This window comes from Schistocerca serialis, chromosome 9 (genome assembly GCF_023864345.2).
Source record: "Schistocerca serialis cubense isolate TAMUIC-IGC-003099 chromosome 9, iqSchSeri2.2, whole genome shotgun sequence".
Classification (NCBI taxonomy): Eukaryota; Metazoa; Arthropoda; class Insecta; order Orthoptera; family Acrididae; genus Schistocerca; species Schistocerca serialis.
Genome location: NC_064646.1, coordinates 269,018,730 through 269,031,602, shown reverse-complemented (window position 1 = coordinate 269,031,602; position 12,873 = coordinate 269,018,730). Strand labels below are relative to the sequence as shown.

The 12,873-nt window shown below is 45.1% G+C and overlaps 1 protein-coding gene across 1 annotated transcript in view; it reads left to right on the top strand.

The window, feature by feature from the left end:
• The window catches only part of LOC126419916 (protein diaphanous), a 361,964-nt gene that overhangs the window by 81,297 nt on the left and 267,794 nt on the right, over positions 1-12,873 (top strand). The window lies entirely within an intron of this gene.

The window sequence follows — 12,873 nt, the reverse complement described above, 5'->3', positions numbered from 1 at the left end:
GGATAATCGCCATTTTTTGATATTTAAAAAAAAAAATTGCTAATAGTGTTTAGTGGATATTGACGCACGATCTAATGACCTACATGCGGCCAAAAATCGCAAAGTTACCCCAAACTTCTTGTCGACCGGTACTGCCTGTCTAGTTGCCGTATTTTGTTTTCCACTCTTTCTCGTATTAACGTAAGTAATCCTTGTTCATTGTGAACGTATTAGAACACTGCAACTGTTGAGACTGAAGGTTATATATAATGAATTAGTTGCAACCAGTTGCTTTCATAGGCGCCTGTTTTTCCATGATGACATTCCTAGATGCTTGGCACCCAATCTTCAGATTTATTTACGGGTCGTCAGCAGCGTTTCATTACTAACTGCACTGCAGAATTTTGCAATGGAGGTTTTTAAGATAGCTGTTGTAAAACGTCGTAAGTAGCGAAACAACGCTAACGACAAGTAAATATAGATGGGCTGAACATAAAATGAATGTACTCTCAAAAACATGAGATTCGGTGCATATTTTGTTGGCGCGGCATACGAGAAAGAGGCGCCATTCATGTCATGTGTTATCCCACAAACATTAACGTCACGATTTTATGAGGTAGGAGCAATGTTGTCGCGTCACGTGATGATCCGACACGCTGGCGTAAGTAAATGTGTGAATCAGGCCTGTCGATTACCAAAGGCTGCCCATGCCTGACCTAGACGATGGAAAATCGCATACCAATATATGGTCGCAAACGCTTCCCTGACGTGATAGTGACGACACAAAACACAAGGAACGACACAAACAGGGTGAGAAAATATGTTTATTATGCTTAGTACACCAGAAACCAAGAAATAAGAACAAAAACACGCAAAGATCGCCATTAAAGGAAATGTGATGCCTCACATCTCCGGCGCATGGAAGATCCGATGTTATGGAAAATACCGGACGTGTACTACACTTCCCCAGCAGCTGCCACGATTCCTCAGCACTGTTAACGAGGATTTCGTACAACAGTTTCTTGGCGTACGGGCAGAGGAAGTAGTCAAGCCAAGTGAGGTCTGGCGATCTCGCTCTGTGTTCTCAGTACCACACCAGAAGAGCGTTTCCGACCACACCTTCGTAAGTGATCTTCCATCGTCTAGGTGCACTGTCTCTCTTCTGAAAGTTTGCTGGCTCTGAGCACTATGGGACTTAACATCTATGGTCATCAGTCGAAAGTTTGCTACCGCTCTGTTTAAACACCCTGTAGATAGCTGCAACACCTGCGAAAAATCTGAAGTTAGTATTGTCTGTCACGCCATTTAATACACAATGTGAACATCAAGGGTCCCAACACAGTTCCGTGGACACGCCTGTAGTTACACATCTCATCAAAACTACCCGGATCCCTGTTAGTGAAAATTAGTCTGGGGAGTGTCCACCCTTCTTCTTTATGATTGCTTGAACCCTGCTGGAGACACTTTCAATTACGTGTCGGAATATATTTGGAGGAGCCGAAATTATAGAAGATAGTGATGTTGCACGGACGTTGGGGTCTGCAGCAAAATCGAGGTTCTAACTCAGTCCAGAAGCGGTCCATTGTGTTCATGTCAGGACTCTGGGCAGGCCAGAACACTCCAGGAATGTTATTGTCCACAAACCATTGTCTCACAGGTGCTGCTTTGTGACTGGATACATTGTCGTGTTGATACAAACAGTAATCGTCTCCGCACAATTTCTCTGCTGCACGCAGTACACAGTGCCGTAAAATGTGCGTATATCCTTCCGCATCTAGCGCTTTCTTAAGCGCAGTAAGGGAGACCAGACCATAATAACGATTAACAGCCCCTCCCTCCCCAAACGTAACACAACCTCCTTCGTACTTCGCTCACTATACGTGATGGCAAGTAATGTTCTCCATGCATTCGCCGAAACCAAACCCTTCCATCAGATTGCCACGGGGTACAGCGTGCTTAATCACTTTCTTCCAGTCACTGTCTATGGGGATCACTCTTTACACCACCTCCAGCTCAGCACTGACAACATGAATGAGTAGCTTGTGAGGAGCTGTCCGACCACTGTGCTTCATTCTTTTTAACACCCTAAGCGTTGTCGTTGTGCTAACTGGACTGCAGATAGCACCTTGATTCTCACACGTGATTCCTTCCGCTGATTTTATGCTACTTAAAAAAAAAAAATTAAAAATATCGCCCGCAGTACTCCACGCTCTGTGTCCGTCAGTACAAGAGGTCTTACTTTAAGTGTAGTTGTTCCTTCGCGTTTTCATTTCACAATCACATCGTCAACAATGGACTTGGGAAGCTTTAGAAGGGTTGAAATGCCTCTGATGGATTTGTTGCTCAGGTGACATCAAATAGCTAGTTCACGCTCGCAGTCACTAAAGCTCTCGTGACCGACCGTCTGTTGTTCTCTACTGACAACACAATACTCCTAGCCTCCTTTTATAATAGCGGGGACGCTCTACGTGTCATCTATTGATCAATTCCGTATCACATAGGGGTGTCAAAATACTTTTGATCAGATGTATCGATGATTCTCCATTGGAGAAAATGTGGTGAGTCCTTCCCACTCCGAGTGGGGTGGCGCAGCGGTTAACGCACTGAACTCGCATTCGGGAGGACGACGGTTCAAACTAGCGATCGGTCATCCTGATTTACGTTTTCCGTGATTTCCCTAAATCGTTTCAGGCAAGTGCCGGGATGATTCCATTGAAAGGGCACGGTCGATTTCTTTTCCCAATCTTCCCTCATCCGAGCTTGTGCTCCGTCTCCAATGATCTCGTTGTCGATGGGCGTTAAACACTAATCTCGTGCTCCTCCCCACCAAATAAGGCTAGCGGAGGGAACGATTTACCTTATGACGAGTCAGTGGAGATAAGTTCATCTAAAACATTCATAAATAATCCCGATCATGTTCTGCAAGTCGGTAGTAGCTCACCCCGTATACACATATGTGCATCACATACAGCCGCGCAGAGCGCATAGTGGTGCCTGGGGTGTATGTAGACGACTATAGGCCTCAACACCACGTAGAGCAGCTGTGCGGGCGTCGCTGCCGGAGGTGCGTTTCGCCGGCGGCATGCTGATGATGCGCAAACACTGGCCCGCCCAAGGTCAGCGAAGGCTCTGGAGGGACCTAACCGCCCACGCGTTGACAGCCACCGTGTGCTGAACAGCGCCCGCCGCTTTCGCTCGTCTTGCAAATGCCTGTATTCTGGCTTTTTTGCGGAGGGTACATCTGCTATAAGCATTCGGCCGGTTGTCAGTCTCATTAAATAATTTTGTGTGTACATGAGTCCACGGCCTCGCCATATTTTTGTCCTTTATGGACTGAACAAGTTCGACTTCGCAGAGAATAACAAACAACATTCAGATAACATCTATGCAACAAGTCGCAACAGATGTAACATACAGATCAATACACCAGCCCACATTTGCTATCACGTATAAACATATTTAACATCCAACCAATGAGAAAAGTCTGTACGTGGTCATATCGACAATATCGCCAGTATCAATTTTTAGAATCTGCAAATTTCAACTTTTCTTGCACTCTTCCAAAAACAGTTCTTCTTGGAGACTGTGGCCGGTCATTTCAATCCATATCATCCATAGACCATAAACGAGATAATGATTCTTTCCATTCCTAACGAAAAGCAGCGGCTCTCACGTTGTATGTATTGCAACAAGTGGCAGCACGTGACCAGCGCAAACAGTATCACAACTATGTCCCCTCGATACACAGCTTACAAAACAGTGGCGCGATTAAATACCAGTAGAAAAGGGTGACCTATCCAAATGAAAATTGGTGTCGAGGAGGGCCCTGCCATAGACCATAAACGAGATAATGATTCTTTCCATTCCTAACGAAAAGCAGCGGCTCTCACGTTGTATGTATTGCAACAAGTGGCAGCACGTGACCAGCGCAAACAGTATCACAACTATGTCCCCTCGATACACAGCTTACAAAACAGTGGCGCGATTAAATACCAGTAGAAAAGGGTGACCTATCCAAATGAAAATTGGTGTCGAGGAGGGCCCTGATGCAGTGTCTCGTGTGACTCCATACCGGCGACGGCGATACGGTGAAACTACGGAATAGTTCGTGAATAAATTAACAGTGCCAGAGACTGAACGATCTGTTTATCACTACTTACACTCAGGCTCCCACAGTCGTTATTATTCCGCCTTTTCAAGATGGAGAAGTTTATATAAAATAGTTTATCCATTTTTCCAACGTAGAGAAATATGATATTTATTTATCAAGAGTCGGGTGTAAAGAATACGTTTGCAACCAACTAAGCGATGACGTAACACTGTCCAAGGCTAAGGAGCGAGCGAAACGCGTACAGTATTCAAGTGTCTGTCTTCTACATGCGGTATAAAACTCCTTCCTCCGCTTTTACCGGTGTTTCTTTCGTTGTTACCACAGCAACCAGTTGGTGTGCACCAACTGCCAGAGTCACAGTGAACACCTTTAGTTCTTCTAGCCATCAGACACAAGAGAACAAAATGTACACTATCTAGAATGAGATTTTCACTCTGCAGCGGAGTGTGCGCTGATATGAAACTTCCTGGCAGATTAAAACTGTGTGCCCGACCGAGACTCGAACTCGGGACCTTTGCCTTTCGCGGGCAAGTGCTCTACCATCTGAGCTACCGAAGCACGACTCACGCCCGGTCCTCACAGCTTTACTTCTGCCAGTATCTCGTCTCCTACCTTCCAAACTTTACAGAAGCTCTCCTGCGAGCCTTGCAGAACTAGAACTCCTGAAAGAATGGATACTGCGGAGACATGGCTTAGCCACAGCCTGGGGGAAGGTAGGAGACGAGATACTGGCAGAAGTAAAGCTGTGAGTACCGGGCGTGAGTCGTGCTTCGGTAGCTCAGATGGTAGAGCACTTGCCCGCTAAAGGCAAAGGTCCCGAGTTCGAGTCTCGGTCGGGCACACAGTTTTAATCTGCCAGGAAGTTTCTGTACACTATTTGATCAAAAGTATCCGGTCACCCCTATGTGAAGCGGAATTGACCAATAGAAGTCATGAGAAGCGTCCCCGCCAGTATAAAAGGAGGCAGGGAGTAGTGTGTTGCCAGTGAAGAAGCAGTAATAGCAGAATGGGCCGCTCAGGAGAGCTCAAAGACTTCGAACGCGGACTAGTCCTCGGATGCCACCTGACCAATAAATCGATCAGGGACATTACAACCCTTCTGAAGCCTCCCATGTCGACTGTTTCTGATGTGATTGTGAACTGGAAATGCGAAGGAGCAACCATAGGAATCACTTGTTCGTTTCAAACTGCTAATAGCAGTCCAGCTAGCGCAATGACTGCACGTAGGGTGTTAAAAAAATGGAATACGATGGTCCAGCACACACTTTTGTCATCGCTAAGCTGTGTTTGAGGTGCTGTAAAGAACGACGCCACTGGAGAGTGCTTGGTTGGAAACGAGGGATTTGGGGTAATACTGTAGGATGTGGCAATCCGATGGAAGGGCTTGGGTTTAGCGAATGCCTGGAGAAAGTTACTTGCCATCATGTGTGGCGACAACAGTGAAGTACAGAGGGTATAGTGCTGCGGTATGGAGGTGCTTCTCGTCGTTATGCTGCAGTTTCCTTATTGCGCAAAAAAAAAAAAAAAAAAAAAAACAAAACGCTGGATGCGGAAGGATATGAACAGGATTGCATATTGCGTACGGTGGAGGATCAGTTCATAAATTGGGATTGAGTGTATCAACTTGACAATGCACCTTATCATAAATGAACATTTATGAGGCAATGGTTTGTGGACAGTAACTTTCTTGAAATGGACTGACCTTCCTAGACTCCCGACTTGAACGCAAACGCAGTGGAACAACTTTGGAATAAGTTAGAACGTCGACTTCGGTCCTGACTGCGGCGTCCGACATCACTACCTGGTTCAGCTCTGGAAGAAGAATGGGCTGTCATTCCTCCACAGACATTCAGACACCTCACTGAAAGTGGCCCCAACAGATTTCAAGCGTTATAAAATCGAAGGTTGGACACACCCCATTTTTACGTCCACTAATAGATGACCATATCCTTTTGTTCAGATAGTGTATTATTTTGCAAGCTTGTTCGTGTAGCAAGGAAACGATACCTATCTGCTCCACAGCTCCTATTCGTGACTCAGCCGACACAAGTGTGTAATGCTAGTTTAGATACATTCTTTGTATTGAGAACTCTAGCGTGAAACCTAGCCATCCAGGTTAGATTTTTCCCTGGTTTCCCTAAATTGCATGAGGCAGATCACCTGGATGGTTCCTTTGCGAAGTACGTGACCGATTTCGTTCTTCATATTTCCCCCGTCGGAGCCTGAACTCAGTCTCTAATATCCTTGTCGTTGCCGGGACGTACGTCTCTAATCGTCTTTCCTCCTTATAACAACTCACATGTTTTTAGACCACACTCCTCTTTGTATTAAAACGGAACGGCGTCCAAACTGGCAAACCTAGCGCTGTTTGTTTATTCGACTGTCTGGTTGGTTCAAATGGCTCTGAGCACTATGGGACTCAACTGCTGAGGTCATTAGTCCCCTAGAACTTAGAACTAGTTAAACCTAACTAACCTAAGGACATCACAAACATCCATGCCCGAGGCAGGATTCGAACCTGCGACCGTAGCGGTCTTGCGGTTCCAGACTGCAGCGATTCGACTGTCTGTGTCTTGTATAAGCATTCAGAGCATTATCCTCCTAGCGACGTTGCTGCGTTGAAGTAATGAGCTATGTCATTTTGTGAAGTTGAGAATACCCTTTCAGACTTTAAAAATGTTTCGATTTATTTTAGGTAATTTGGAAAATATTTGGTGGTATATTGTAATAACACGGCTAAAAACCGATACTGCAGGAAACAGCTCCCAAGTGTAAACTATATAGCTGATGAAACTTTGTGTGTAATGGGTCCTCAATTTGAAGCTAGCCTATGTTTCAGACGATAATCAGTTTGCTCTGCATTGAAACTTCCTGGCAGATTATAACTGTGTGCCCAACCGAGACTCGAACTCGGGACCCTTGCCTTTCGCGGGCAAGTGCTCCACCAACTGAGCTACCGAAGCACGACTCACGCCCGGTACTCACAGCTTTACTTCTGCCAGTACCTCGTCTCCTACCTTCCAAACTTTACAGAAGCTCTCCTGCGAACCTTGCAGAACTAGCACTCCTGAAAGAAAGGATATTGCGAGGCAACACCTTGTTATAAGAGAAGTACTATTGGGCTCATGTACTTATTTATATTATAAAATTGGAACTGTTCACTCTTATAGACAGTTGTATCACAGGATCGTGGCCTGTTCTGCTAACGAAGTTTTTACGTTCTGTTCTACGAGAACTGGTCACGTACCACGCTAGGCGACTCCTTTCATTTTCGGTCACATCTGAGGACACTAGTCACCACAACTATAACCTCTCGAACGAGCTCTTCTTGTAATTTGATTATCTGTAAGGCTGTCATACTGAGAACAATGCGCATGATGCATGTGCTCTTTTTCTCTTATGTTTCCATAGCGCTTCGACTTCTACACGCCACCCCGACATCCTATCAACAGCAATGAGACAATTATCTGTTCAGCTATGTGATTCTAACTGAAACTAATCGAAAGAGCGTTACTGTCACGTTCCGTTACAGTATCACTCTAATATCAATAATACTTCACGAGTACTGAAGTTTTCATATAGTTTTGGTACACACACTTCTTTTTTGTTTGTAAAGCTCTAAAAGAGGAGGAAGGCTGTATTTCACGTTTTATGTTCTAAAAGAGATCCACAGTTCTTATGTTATATAGCGGACTCTGTATGTTGTTGGTTTATCTTTAAACTGTTATTAGTAACATGTGTAACAAAGAAAAAGGTAAACTGATTTGGTGTGTTTGGTGGCATGAGCATGCGGTAACCAGCAGAAGGCAGTCCACAGCTGATTTAAAGAAGATACCAAAGAACTGCTTTTTCTATACCCACTCGTGTACATATTAGATGGATCCTTTTGTGAAGAAGTTCCAGTCTGGACCTGTCTCGTATCGACTTTCGTATAACTGGTAAGCTGTGGGAAAATCACGGACCTGCCATCAGAAAACTTTACTCCAAATATCATTTCGCCATTTTACATTCAAATAAAGCAATCATTGAACTCTGCTTTGGTAGCCATGACTATATTTGAGGCGTGAGTCGCCATACGGAAGAACGTAACGTGTGTAGGGTGAAAGCTACCTTTTACATAAAAAAAATGAAACTAAGACCGTCCGGAGACTGAACCACAAGTCTTTGTATATATTGTCTAATACTATCCACTAAGCTATGTTGGCCGGTAAAAAATTTCGGAAATTTATGAGAGTTAACACGAGACCGTTAGAGAGGCGGGGATGGACTCAAAAAGAGGGAAATAGGTGGAGGAATAAGACGAGGAAGAGAAAAAGAAGAAAAATGCGAGTAGTGGGGAATTGAATAAAGTAATGTAAGGCGAAAAGAAAATGAAAATTGAAAGAAAATGGAGTATAAGAGAAGATACTGAGAAAAAATGGAAAAAATTAACACCGCCGTTCCATGTGGTAACAAGAGTTTTGACTCATTTGATCACAAATTATACAAAGGTGGTCTGATATATATCCATACTGAAATAGAGATGATGTAAAACAAAAACAGTTATACGGTTATAAAAGCTGAGAAAACGGCCTGGCAGAGTACTTTCTGGTCAATGTACCCGACAAGCCTCCTTGCCGTGGGTGGCGGGCCACTATCGTTTGCTCTCTTCCCAGTCCCATGCGCGAAAGTTGCGCGAGAAATGCGACAATGGATAGACGTCCACCTGACCTCTAGTATCTCTGATTTTTTTGTCGTGATCCAGTCGCGAGATACATATGAGCGGATGTAATTTTTTGCAAGACTCTTATCGGAACCTACACTCTAGAGTTTCAACATTAAACCTCTCCGTGATGTACAGCGTCCATCTGGTAGTGTCTGACAAACAAGTTTGTTGAGCATCTCCGTAACATTGTTCGTTGATAAACGAGAAGGCAGGCGAAGCACTTCGGAAATCTTCGGGTAATGCCAAACTTGGATGGCGGGCGAAGATCAGAGCTCTATTGGCAACATGCCCCTCTTCGCTGTATCTTCTCTGTTGTGGATTGGCAAGAGAGCCAACCCACTATGAGAGGAAGCCGAAAGGCACGCGTTTTAGTTCACGCAGGTTGGCGTGAGGTCTGGAACAGGTCAAGGAAATGAGACTAACAAAAAACGTACGTAGCTGCTGGAATACTTAACTTTAATCCATAATTGGTGAACATCGCTCTTGACGGTACATGTTTTACAGCATCAATAGTAACTGGTAATGGCGCCTTGCTAGGTCGTAGCAAATGACGTAGCTGAAGGCTATGCTAACTATCGTCTCGGCGAATGAGAGCGTAATTTGTCAGTGAACCATCGCTAGTAAAGTCGGCTGTACAACTAGGGCGAGTGCTAGGAAGTCTCTCTAGACCTGCCGTGTGGCGGCGCTCGTTCTGCAATCACTGATAGTGGCGACACGCGGGTCCGACGTATACTAACGCACCGCGGCCGATTTAAAGGCTACCACCTAGCAAGTGTGGTGTCTGGCGGTGACACCACATTCTCTATATCACATATTAATCCAACCTGGTATCCCGTCGGACAGTGGTAAGCAAAACTCAAGAATTGGTCTTGCGTTTTGTAAGCAACTTCTTTCGTGGCGAAATTACTTTTAATTAAGATTCTCCAATGAATGTATTTTACTACATCTACATCCATACTCTGCAAACTGCTGTAAAGTGCTTGACAGAGGGTACGCCCCATCGTGCCAGGTATTAGGGCTTCATTCCGTTCCATAAAGTGCATAAACGCCTTTGTGCGTGCTGTAATTAATCTTTTCTTCACGATCCCCACGGAAGCAATGAGTTGTTGTTATGATGGCATATTCTACGTCTTCACCAATGAAGTTAATTGGCGAAGACATCGAATATGCCATAATAACAACAAGTGGCGAATCTATGAATGGTAAGGAATTTGGAGATAAACTATAACCTCCTACTCATTGCTTCTGTGGGAATCCAACTTAACCTAGACCTCGTGTTATGTTGTGATTCAGTCACCGCAGCCTCTAGAGATCTAGTTTACCACAAAAAAAGATGAGTTCTCGTGTTATAGAAAGGCCCTAAGCTGATCAGGATAAATAAAACATGTTGTAATAGTGATTAAAATTCTTCTGGGTATTATGACGCGTCATTGCTAAAAACTAACAACAATAATAAACTAAATCCGACGTTTCGGCCGAATTGCAACGGCCTTCCTCAGGGCACGACTGTTTTGCATGGGGATAGGTGCTTCTATTTATTACAGACTATCGATGTCTGACGTCACTGTTGTAAAAATGGTTCAAATGGCTCTGAGCACTATGCGACTTAACTTCTGAGGTCATCAGTCGCCTAGAACTGAGAACTAACTAAACCTAACTAACCTAAGGACATCACACACATCCATGCCCGAGGCAGGATTCGAACCTGCGACCGTAGCGGTCACGCGGTTCCAGACTGAAGCGCCTTTAACCGCACGGCCACACCGGCCGGCCCACTGTTGTAAAACTTTTGATTGGCCCTCTAATACGATTGGCTAGTCATGACGTAAGGTAATATTTATGGATTTACAGCCATCACATTCAGCTACAAGAAGCTGTTCTTGGAGCAGTTTGAGAAAGCAGCAGTGGGAAAATAACGTAATGTGGTGTGAGCTACCGATGTCAGATGGTTTATTCGGTACAGGTGTCTTGAGAAAGATCGCCTAAATTGTGGTCGTCCTCCGCGATTGGCTGTTGTGTCTGGATGTAGCGCGCCAAAATTCCCTTATTAATATTAGAAAAACTAAATAGTGAATTTACTTGCCTTTCATATAGAAGCATCTTTCAACAACAAGCAGTCATTCCATTATTTCAAAAGTGTTAGTAACTAGCAGAATAATAGATAATTGCTGAACGAGAAGGCAGGTGAAGCACTTCGGAAATCTTCGGGTAGCGCCAAACTTGGATGGCGAGCGAAGATCAGAGCTCTATTGGCAATCTTGGAGGACATACATGTTGTCTACAGCGGTCGGTGTTGGTTAAGAACTTAATTAGCAATCTCTGGTTTTGGGCAAACCGCGGTTCATTATTTTGCTTATTCTCTGTAAAAGCGTGAAAAGTAGAAATTATCCGTGATAAATACAGTGTACAATAACTGTGCGGTTTCTCGTATTCTGCTATTAATAAGCCAGTGGCATCCCGTTTAAGCAGAACAATTCAAAACTGAATTATTGACATAATATCAATTCCTCGCTAAGAGTTAGTTACAGCCTCAGGATAACGGATTCACGATTTACGTTCTGTTTTCTGCGCAGAGGAAAACTACTGTAGAAGACTGCAGGTTGGTGAGGATTATTCAGAACGTACTCATTCCATTCAGGGCGGTGGAAGCAACTAGACACCTCGCAAGTGCTACATCTGAGTACAAATAAGACTAGTGACAGGTCTTCTGTTCTAACGCAGAGATGATACGAAGGGAAGAAATTTTCGAGGGGAGGGATTTATCATACAAACGCAAATCACTCTCTCTCTCTCTCTCTCTCTCTCTCTCTCTCTCTCTCTCTCTCTCTTTCTCCCTCCCACCTGCCGTAATATATGTTACCTGTTACCAGTGGCTGATCCAAATTCGACGTCCTGCCTTCATCAGTGCCATCTCCGAACTGACAAGTGAAGAAGTAAGACTGCAACAGACTTGGTGTTGGGACACTATCTGGCGAGATAAGATACAGCTGAGCTCTCTGAGCTGGTGCGCCGTAGGTTGAAAGGGGTCGCCAGGAGAGCGTCGTGCGCCGTGCCGGGGACCGAGGTGTGCCGTGCGCAGTCATTTAGCCAGTCAGTGCGAGGCATGTCGTCCGAGCGGTGGGACCGCACGCTCAAGGAGGACCGCGACCGCGACCGCGCCGGCGGTGGCGGCGACGACGTCGACGCGCACCTGCGCACCTATCCGTCACGGCGCCGGAAAAAAGCTGGCAGCGACCCGCAGACTTCGGCAGCGGCCACTCTCCTCCGTGTCACCAACCTCAGACACTCCCGGGAAGATGGCGACGGTGCCGAGGCGGCGTCAGGCTCCACGCTAAAGAGGAGGTCCACCTGGAGAGGCACCAAGGACGCCTTTTCCAAGGTTTGTCTCGCCTGCCGCAAGTTCAGCTATCGTACTGTCCACTGCAAAGGAGAATGCGCGCGACAGGAATGCGGCTGCAGGTCCTGACAATCTTCAGCAGGATAAAATATCGTTACTGCAATTGCACCAACGTTGAGTGACTGGCTTTTCATATAAGAGCAACGTAAATGTACTATATCATCACACATTTTCAACGTGCTGACACTTCTCGAGTAAAAACGGTAATATTCTCTCTTATTATGGCCGTGGTGTCAGTGGCTGCTGTGTAAATAGTTCAGTAAGTTGGTATTGTGTATGCAATAGGTGAAATGCGCTTTTTTCGTCACGACAAACGTTTCGTCTTATTCAATTAAAACATCGAGCCACTATCGCTGAAGAGTTTTAAGTGAACAAGATGCGACATGGCGATAAAACAACGCATTTTTAGAAACTGCTTACACAGTATCTACCGCTCGACCTAATCATTGATATTGTATTCCGCACGAGGCTCCATGGAGCTGGGTTTTCTACAGCAGCGTGGGCCTTGCTTCATTATTTAGCACACTGTAGTTACATCTACATCTATACTCTGCAAACCACTGTGAGCTGTATGGCACGGCGTATTACCCTTTGTACCAGTCATTAGCGCACCTATCCGTTCCGTTAGAGTATGTGCGAGGAAACGATGACTGCCTCAGTGCTCCTGTGCGCTTTATATTT